Genomic DNA, 10,955 nt, shown 5'->3' with positions numbered 1-10,955 from the left:
TGAGACTCAGTTCTTTCTGAGGTGTCATGTCTCTATAGGACTTGTTTCTAACAACCCAATATTGTGTTTCTGGCAGTAGCATGGGGTACTGCGTATGTTTCAAGCCACCCAGTGGTTGCTTCCACCATGGTAAGCACAAAACGCTTATCATTATGAGATCCTGGCAAGGTGACATCATTCACCTGTCACTCCTCCCCATATTTATACTTTTGCCTTGGCCTTCCCCCCAGAGAGGCTTCATATTCTTGGCTTGTTTAATTATGGCACATGATTCACAGTCATGAATAACCAGTGCAATAGCATCCATAGTTAAGTCCACCCCTCAGTCTCTAGCCCAATTATATGTTATGTCCATTCCTTGATGGCCTGAGGTCTCATGGAACCATCAAGCTTGAAATAATTCACTCTTGTTCTGCCAGTCCAAGTCTATCTGAGCCACCTCAATTCTGGCAGCTCGATCTACCTGATGGTTGTTTTTTTTTCTGCAATAGCCCGACTCTTGGGCAAGTGTGCATCCACGTGACACACCTTTACAATCATATCTTTTTTTTGAGCAGTTATGTTTTTCTACAGTTCAGCAGCCCAAATAGGTTTACACCTCCGTTGCCAGTTATTTTGTTCCCACTGCTGTAACAACCCCCATAAGGCATTTGCCACCATCCATGAGTCAGTATAAAGATAAAGCATTGGCCACCTCCCCCGTTCAGCCACATCTAAGGTCAGCTGGACAGCTTTTACCTCTGCAAACTGACTTGATTCTCCTTTACCTTCAGTGGCCTCTGCGACCTGTCGTGTGGGGCTCCAAACAGCAGCTTTCCATCTCCGATGCTTCCCTACAATATGAAATGATCCATCAGTGAAAAGAGCATATTTCTTTTCATTTTCTGGTAGTTCGATGTATGGTGGGGCCGCTTTAGCACATGACACCTCTTCTCCTGGTGATGTTCCAAACTTTTTATCTTCAGGCCAGTTCATGATCACTTCTAAAATTCCTGGACAATTGAGGTTCCCCATCCGCGCTTGTTGTCTAATCAGTGCAATCCACTTGCTCTAGGTGGCATCAGTAGCATGATGGGTGGATGGAACCTCCCCTTTCAACATCCGGTTCATCATTGACAGTCGAGGTGCCAGAAAGAGCTGCATTTCAGTACCAGCTACTTCGGAAGCAGCCCGAGCCCCCTTATACGTGGCTAAGATCTCCTTCTCAGTTGGAGTGTAGCACTCTTCAGACCCCTTGTACGCTCAGCTCCAAAATCCCAGGGGTCAGCCTTGGGTCCCTCCTGAGGCTCTTTGCCACAAACTCCAAGTGGGACCTTTCTCTCCAGCAGCAGTATAGAGGATGTTCTTTACATCCTGTCCAGTCCATACTGGCCCCAGGTCCACGGCACAGGCTATCTCCTGTTTAATCTGTTCAAAAGCCTGCTGCTGCTCTGGGCCCTATGCAAAATCATTCTTCTTCTGCATCACCTGATAAAGGGGGCTTACAATGAGGCTGTAGTTTGGAATGTGCATCCTCCAAAAGCCTACTGCACCCAGGAAAGATTGTGTCTCTTTCTTGCTAGTTGGTGGAGACATGGCAGTGATTTTGTCGATCACTGTTGGGATGTGATGACATCCATCCTGCCACTTTATACCTAAGAACTGAATTTCCTGGGCAGGCCCTTTTACTTTGCTTCACTTAATAGCAAAACTGGCTCATAGAAGAATTTGAATTATTTGCTCTCCAGCACAGCAGCACTCAGTGGGGGTGTGACCTCATTCAGGCCACGGTAGTCTACTGTCAGCCTCCATTCTCCACTGGCTTTACGCACTGGCCATATGGAGCTGTTAAAAGGTGAGTTTTACTGATCACTCCCTGATTCTCCAACTGGCGAATCAAATCATGAATGGGGAGCAAGGAATCCCTGTTGGTGCGATATTGCCGTCTGTGCACTGTCTTTGTAGCAATCGGTACCTTCTGCTCTTTTATTTTTACTCGTAGCAGCCTCACAACAGACGGGTCCTCTGACAGGCCAGGTAAAACTGACAGCTGCTTAATGTTGTCCATATCTACAGCAGCGATTCCAAAGGCCCAGTGATACCCCTTAGTATCCTTGAAATGCCCTCTTCTGAGGTAATCAATACCAAGTATGAAAGGAAACCCTGGGCCACTCACATAGGATGTTTTTTCCAGTCTTTACCAGTGAGGCTTATTTCAGCCTCCAACACAGTCAATTCTTGAGAGATATCCAGAAATATGGATTGATTCTGTCCCTTCATGACTGGAGGGCATTAGGGTGCACTGTGCACCGGTATCTACCAGCGCCTTATATTTCTGTGGTTCTGATGTGCCAGGCCATCAAATCCACACAGTCCAATAAACTCTATTATCCCTTCCACTCCCTTGTCTGAGGGCAGGGCCCCTCTATTGGTTACCTGTGATAACTGGAGCAGCCGTACTGGTGGTTGGACTGTTTTGTAGTTCTCTCACCCGTGCTAATAGTACAGGAGTAGGCTGGTCATGCCACTTTTTCATGTCTTCTCTGTGGTCATGTAGGTAACACCACAAGGAAACACGCAGTGCAATTTACTGTTGTTCCTTGCTCGAGCTCGAAAGCGCGTATGTCTAATAGCTGAGTTTTTTGATGATACACGTGAAGGCTTTACGATTGTTAATGGCTTTACGACCTCTCACCTTCAACTGAAGCAGCAGCTAGGCCAATTACCAAGTGACACCAAGGAGATGAAGTGGCAAAATGGCAATTTATTGAAACAGACTCATCCTTATATAACTTACGCCTTTTCGTCTACACCCACTGTATTACACGTCACTAAGATTCTTCCAGAATATGGGGAAGGGCCTGACACGTCACAACAAACTACAACAAGAGATTCATTCTGGTGCCGTGTGTACTCCTTTCTTACGCCTTGGATTTCAGTCATCTTCAGGGGTTGACAAATAGTAATAGAGATTTCCTCCTCGTCACTCTCTTCTTCATGCCTCTTAACTTTTCCTTTTTCCTTTCTCGGTGCTGATCCAAACCTGTCAGCTGGATCTTCTGTTGCCTTCTCCTCCACTTCTTTTTTCCGTTCTAGACGTGAGGACATCCATTTCCATTTCTTGCCTTCCACAAGGGCAACTGATATTGTTACTGGTGCCTCCTGTGACTGATCAAAATCGACTTGGGGATTTCCCTTTTTGGCTTGAACCTCAGCTTGGAAACTCTCTCTTTTCGGAACAGTGTTATATAGAGCACGGTAAGCACAATTCAAGCCCCAAATAAGTCATACCCCCTTAGATCTATCTAGGCTGCACCATCCCTGACTCAAATACTGGCTTAGTTTCTCGGGATCCCACAGGTGTTCAAGAGTTAAATCCCATGACATTGCGGGCCCCCACGTCTTGGCAAACCTGAAGGCAAAAGGTCAGTGTTCTAGGACAAACAACCACACACCAATATAGTTAAATATAGCTGTGTCCATCTATTGCCTGAAAAGCTGTACTTTTATAGCAAACAAACAATGGTGTACAAAAATCACACGTACTAATTGGAAGAAAGCTTCTGCAATAAGAAACCTAAAACCCCGCTTCAAAGCCACGAGCCTTTCACTCTTTTGCTAGAGGTGTCCTTGGTTCTCATGCTGTTTATCCTGCTCCGCAGCTGCAGCTCTGTAAAGTGCTTATCTTGATCCATGGCAGCTGCTCTGTAAAATTCTTCTTGTATTACAACAGAATGGCAGTTCCCTGGGGTCTCCAACACACCTCCAGCCAGCTGGCAAATGCCACTGAGGACCTTTAGGAAAGACATGCCTTGGGTAGTGACAATGTTCACTGGACAACTGTGAGCCCCACAATGGGTCTGGTACCTGTGTGCCATCTTCTGAACACCAGTAGCACGGTGTAGATGCAAGGCCCAGCCAGGCAAAATCAAAACATGCTACTGGAAGGGGAAGCTTTCTGAAGAGTCTTTACACTAATGAGAGGACCACAAACATTCACTCAGCTAACTCCAAATCTCTGTGTCTTTGCAGGCCTAGGGTCTTGTTTGGTTCACAGAGACATGGTGGGTTGATTCTCAGCTCTGTACTGTAGCAAATGGGGTACAGATTCTGCATGACGGATGGGCAAGGAAGAAGAGAAAAGGCTGCTGCCATCCATGAGAATGCACTGAGCTCTGCCTGGGGATGGCAGAGGAGCCAGCTGAGAACTGATGGAAAGGGCTCAGAGAGGAGAGCGGCAGATTCTGTTCCTTGCTTCCTGATCAGTAAGAACAAGAAGAGGGGACAGGCAGGAATCTGAGTTACAGCTGGGATGGAATTGTTTTCTTCAGACTGTCTGCTGTGGTGCAGTGTTTTGGTTCTAGGAGAAAACCATTGATAACACTCTGATGTTTACAGCTGCTGCTAAGCAGTGTTGTACAGAGCCAAGGCCATGGTCAGTGGAGGGCACATGGAGCTGGGAGGGAACAGAGTGAGGACAGCTGACTGATAGTGGCCAAAGGGACGTTCTCTATCAGCTGACAGCAAGCAGAAATTGTATTGAAAGGGGTGGGAGTTCATCTCAGTCTCTTCACTGCCCAGGGCCCAGCTGAGCATCAGTCTGGTGGTGCTGAGCAAGTGCTTGTGCATCAGTTGTTACATACAATTCCATATCAACGGATATATAGTGATAACTATTACTCCTCTCCTTTTATCTCTCTTAGTAAACTGCTTTGTTACATCCCAGAAGTTGTACTCTTTTTCCCAGTTCTCATCCCCATCCCACTGGGAATTGGGCAGTGCACAAAGCACTGTGTGCTGCTGAGCCACATGTTGGGTTCAACAACCACTGTCATTTTGGTGCCTGATGTGAGACTCCAAGGGTTGAGATAGCAGCACATCTGTCCAGAGCGGACAGGGCTTTGTGGGAGCTGGAGAAGTGCAGGCCATGGTGCTGATATGTGTGGATGTGCTCCCTATGTGTGGAGCTTGTTGAGTCTTCTCATGAAGCTTCACTGCACAGCTCCTTACTTGGTGCTTGGATGCTTGATTAGGGTATTTATTTTGCTATGCTGTTTGACCTCAGTTTGTACCACGATAAAATTGGCAGCTGACAAAGTGAAGTTTTGTGCACATTCAGCTCTGCGGTCATCTTTGGGTTTTAGAAGTAATATTGTCCATATCATTAGGAATTACACAATTTACATTGTCGCCTCTGTGAGTCCGGGGGTGTACTGGATATTGTGTTGAGGGACATGGTTTAGTGGGAGCTATAGGTAATAGGTGAACGGTTGGACTGGATGAAATTTTAGGCCTTTTCCAACCTTGGTGATTCTATGAATCTATGATTGAGGTTAAACAATTATTCAGGAATATCAGTGAGAGATCTGCCCCAAGGTGAGAAGGCTCTGCATGGCAGAGGGTGTGGGATGGTCTGGGCAGCTGCCTGGAGTGGTGGGCACCCCCAGGGCTTTGGAACTTCATCTCCGAGCAACTGCAGGATCCTGAGAAACTGGTAGAATATTGGGGGCAGGTCTGCTGTGGCACTGGTAACCCCCAAGAGGCACAAATGACTGCAGTGTGCCAGATCCAGAGAGCTGGATCTGCTGACAGTGCTGCAGCCTCTGCAACTTCTGGCACAGACCATGCAGCAGCTCCAAGGTTTTGCTACACGTCCTGCAGTTGCTCCAAGCTCTGGGACAGATCCCTCTGTCACTCCACCCCTCATAATGAGCTCTGCAGTTACTCCTGCTACGGGTCCTGTAGCTGTTCCAAGTATGGTAATAAGAAAATGGTACAAATTCCTCCCAAGGGAGGAAGTACAGCCCTGCGGTGACTCCAACCCCTCCAATGAGCCCAGTGGCTGCTCCAACATAGTCACAGGTCCTGTGGTGGTTCCAGCTCTGGCAATGAACTCTGAGGTCACTTCAACTCCTGCAACAGCCCAACAGCCACTTCAGCTCCTACAGTGAACCCTGTGGCTGTTAAAACCCCTGCAACTAGTCACAGAATCACAGAATCACAGAATTACCCGGGTTGGAAGGGACCTCAAGGATCATGTAGTTCCAACCCCCCTGCCTAGCAGGGCCACCAAACATACACATAGTCCTGGCCTTGCAAACAGATGCGCATAGGGATTAGTTCATATATGTTTGCAACTGCATATGTTGTATATGTGTGAAAATACACTAAATATATTATATATGTATAAATACATTTGTCATAATTATTATCCTTTTCTTTTTCTCTTTGTCTCAACCCATAAACCTTAAACCACAGCACTGCCTTGAGATGCTTACGGATCTCCTTGGGACTATTCAATCTGATCTGGTCACACAGTGAAGAGCACCTGAAGATCTCAAGGTTTTCTCAGGGAGCAGTTCCTGAGGTATATTCCTTGCACCAGCTTTGGAAGAGGTCTCCCTCCAGTTCTCTGGTTCTGCTCTAAAGGGGCCCTCTTGTTATGGCAGTGCCAGCAAGGAGACCAGCTCTGACAGACCTGTTCATATTGCCGGCTACTGACTGCAGCCCTGGATTGCTGCTGTAGAGGCAACAGGACTGTCGTGAGACACACAAGACCTTCAGGACTGCACAAATGAGAGGACTCAAGAGCACTGCAGCACTGGTAAGAGCACATGAATGAAAAGAGCACTTTGTGCTGCTGTCTGTCGCTGTACCTCCCCAAATACAGGCAAAGTAGGAAGAAAGAAAAGCTAAGTAAGTCTATTTTGAAAGCTTTTTAGGTATCTTATAACATATTCAGGGAATCTGGTTCCATGTTTACATGAGCTCTTGGAGTGAGAAAATGGAAATTAGGTAGGAAAGAATTTAAATACATTTTTATTTATAAGTTCAATAAAATTTTTTTTTGCACATTCCTATATCTCACATAATCAAACAGACAAAGATGCATAAAACATAAAGAACCATCACTGGGAATCCTATTGAGGAAGTTGTGCATTTTATTGTAGCTGGAATAGTGCTTATTGCAACACTTTCCTGAGAGCGTGCTTGATCTCCCTGTTCCTCATGCTGTAGATAATAGGGTTTAGTGTTGGAGGAACCACTGCATACAGAAGTGCCACTGTCAGATCCAGGAGTGGGGAGGAAATGGACGGGGGCTTCAGGTAGGCAAAAGCACCAGTGCTGAGAAAGAGGGAGACCACAGCCAGGTGAGGGAGGCACATGGAGAAGGCTTTGTGCCGTCCCTGCTCAGAGGGCATCCTCAGCACAGCCACAAAGATCTGCACATAGGACACAACTATGAAAACAAAGCAACCAAAGCCTAAACTCACACCAAAAAAGAGAAATACAAATTCCATGAGGTAGGAGCCAGAGCAGGAGAGCGTGAGGATCTGTGGGATTTCACAGAAAAACTGGTTGACAACATTGCCTTGGCAGAGAGGCAGTGAAAACGTACTGGCAGTGTGCAGCAGGGAATGAAGAACCCCAGTGCCCCAGGCAGCTGCTGCCATGGTGGCACAAGCTCTGCTGTCCATCAAGGTCCTGTAGTGCAGGGGCTTGCAGATGGCAACGTAGCGGTCATAGGACATGATGGTGAGAAGGGAATACTCTGCTGAGAGGAAGAAGGAAAAGAAAAAGATCTGTGCAGCACATCCTGTATAGGAGATGGCTCTGGTGTCCCAGAGGGCGTTGGCCATGGCTTTGGGGAGAGTGGTAGAGATGCAGCCCAGGTCGAGGAGGGCCAGGTTGAGGAGGAAGAAGTACATGGGGGTGTGCAGGCGGCGGTCGCAGGCTACGGCTGTGCTGATGAGGCCGTTGCCCAGGAGGGCAGCCAGGTAGATGCCCAGGAAGAGCCAGAAGTGCAGGAGCTGCAGCTGCCGCGTGTCTGCCAACGGCAGCAGGAGGAACTCGCTGATGGAGCTGCTGTTGGGCATCTGCTGTTGTTGGGCTTGGAGTCCTGCTCAGAGTGCAGAAGATAATGACAAGTCCAGACCATTCTCAGACACACTCCTCCTGCTATACTATGAAATGTTTTTATTCTCTTACAACAGTGTACATTTAGCACCATTACTTGCATTTAATTTCATGTATTTCAACATTCCTTAAGCAGAAGCAGCATATGGAGCTCTAACCTTCCTTTTATTTTCTTATGCCTTCTTCCTGGATATTTTCATCTGTTTCATGTCTCATATCTTTACCCCAAGTGCTCTTAGAGCCCTTTACCCCAGCTTCTGTGGCATTCAGTTTCAGTTAGAAAATGCTGCCTGTTTGTAGGATAAGTGAATTATTCATGCCTACAGAAAATGATGATAATTCCATCCTTCGAGAAAGGGGAGACTGAAAGCACATCATGTGTGAGTGTTCACAAAACAAGCAATTGATTGATGAAAAATTCTCAGAACTCTTATTGCCCCTTTTAGATTTTAGACTCCAAAGCTCTTTGCCTCAGAACAGGAAATGGAAACCCCCTGCCTTGGCTCTCCACTTGCAAAGTGCCCTCAGAAACATTCAGTTGTGCAGTGGAGCTGTGATCCCCTGCCCCAGGCAGCAGCTGTAGCAGCACAAGCCCTGCCGGGGGGCTCCTTCCCCCCACCCGTCTCCCCGCAGCGCCCTGGGCAGCTCCCCGGGCAGGCTGAGTGCTGAGCCTGGCAGGCGGCAGAGTCCCATACCCGGCACACAGCCCCTGGGGCACAGCAGGGACCCTGCTCTGCAGGACAGCCCTGGGCACCCGCCTGCAGCCCCGGCTGCACAGCCTGCTGCCGTGCTGGGACACGCAGCACTCAGGGCTGTGATTTCATACTGCAGTATGGAAGCCCTCAGCTGGAGCAGAAGGCTTTTTCCACAGTAAAGAAACATGCACTGCCTGCATCCAGATCTGCTATGGGATATCCCAAATTAAGTTGACCCTCTATGAAAAGCAGCTCATGGTCTGCAGTGAGACTTACCCTGTCATGGTCTGTGAGCAATGCTCCTGCAGAGAGCATGCAGCCTGCTCACACCATACACATCCTGCAAGCTCTCTCCAGTTTCTCTCCTCTCCTTCTGTCACCTGCAGGCTGTGCTGTGCACAAGAGCTGCTCCTGGGCACAGCTGTCTCTCTGCAGCCCTGCACACTTTTATGAGCTCCCTGTGTCCCAGGAGCCTTGACAGGCAAGCAGCAGATTATGTCATTTTTATCTTTCCAACTTGTCTCCCCTGACATGTCCCTGTGTCCTCATTGCCAACAGCTCCTGAAAGACAACAGCATCATGACTGTGCTTTGAAATTCGCTCAATTAACCACCACATGTCCAGTGGTCAGTGACTGATTGGAGACATATGGGGAGTGCTACCAGAGTTTGTTTGATGAAGCACAAAGGGCACCCAGACAAGGAAGGCGAGGTTTGGACTTTCCCTGTGCAGGACAGTGATCCAGCTGAGGCAGTGCAGGAGTCTCATCCATTGACAGAAATCCTGGAGCTGAAATGGGATTCAGCTCCCCATGGACACACAGTATCATTGGGATTCCTCTGGTTCAGTTCAGAAGTGCACAAGGAGTTGCCTGCATGTGAGCTCCTGCTCTGAGTCCTTGGTCCTTCAGCTGGGAGGCAGCTGCTCACACACAGACACTGGGTGATGCCCAAGGTGCCTGGGCTGCTCCTGATGTGTGCCAGTGCTTGTAAACCGTGTGGGAAATCCCTGAGATAGACACCTCCTTCCTGGGCATCAGCCGAGGGCCACAGAGGGGATAGCACCGGTTGTCTGGTGAATTCACATGCAGCTGCAAGAGCAGCACAGGGCCTTCAGGAAAGCCATGCCCATGGTGTGACCATGTTGCTGTGTCAACTCCAAGGCCCACGATCAGTCTAATTTTTGTGTGCCACCTTCTGCACACTGATAACATAGATTAGCTATCCAGTCAGGCTATGTCCAGTGATGCTTTCCAATTAGGATGTTTACTTCTGTGCTTTTGCACTAATGCAAACACCAACACACAAGAAGCTAGAAATCTTAATAGAGCTGCAGGCCTGAGCTCCTGTTTGGACCATGGGGACACAGTTTAATGGCTTCCACAACTGCACTGTAGCACAAGGGGGATACCGAGTCTTTAGGATGGATGGGCGAGGAGATAAAGAAGGGTGAATGCCCTCTGTGAGAGTGCACTGAGCTCTGCCTGGGGATGGAAGAGCAGACAGGTCAGAGCTAATGGAAATGGCAAACAGAGGAGACCATCAGTGTCTTTTCCTGTCTTCCTTATCAGGGGGAGTAAATGGAAGGTGCCCTCTGCAGACAGATGGGAATCTGATGTTGTCTGTCCCTTGTCCCATTTGGTGGCCTTTGTCACTCCATTATCTGCGGCAGGGACAGCACAGCAGGGCATGTGGCATCCAGCAGATCCCTGGAGAGCACAGATGGCAGCTTCTTGACCAAGCCATGGAGGAACCAAAGAGGAGAGGTGCTCTGCTGGATCTCATACTCTCCGGCATGGAAGGACTTGTGGGAACTGTGAAGGTCAAAGGGACAACAGGCCATGTGCAAGATGCAAATGTATCTCTCTTTATTTATTTATTTATTTTGAGGCTGTAAGCTTAATAGTTGATCATAAATGTCAATAAAACTGAAACAAATAATTGAAAACAAAGATGGAAATCAATGAAAATGTGTTAACCCTTCTCAACATGAAAAATTCTCATGAGTCTTGTTCCATTTTAAGTTGTAAATATGAATCTTTGAGGTGATTTGATGTCTTTTTTTTTCTTTCTTTCTTTTTTTTCTTTTGCTGAAACCACGATGTTTTCCAGAACTGTGTTCACTGGACACAAATGCCTTCAGGTTCAGAGACACAGACAGCGGTGCCAGTGCCAATGCCCTGTGACTATAGCCCGGTGCCCAGCACTACTCTTCCCTGCTGCCTATTTGATGTGTCTCATCCTCCAAGTGTTTTCAGCTCTCCTAAATAAATGGCCATGGTTAAGGGCATGTTTTCAGCAGGCCATTTGGGCACACACTACTCCCACTGCCCTCCAGATTTCTCCATCCCTTGCTCTTTGTTCA

This window comes from Coturnix japonica, chromosome W (genome assembly GCF_054131305.1).
Source record: "Coturnix japonica strain WE chromosome W, WE-NBRP24, whole genome shotgun sequence".
NCBI lineage: Eukaryota > Metazoa > Chordata > Aves > Galliformes > Phasianidae > Coturnix > Coturnix japonica.
This window is presented reverse-complemented; position numbering follows the sequence as displayed.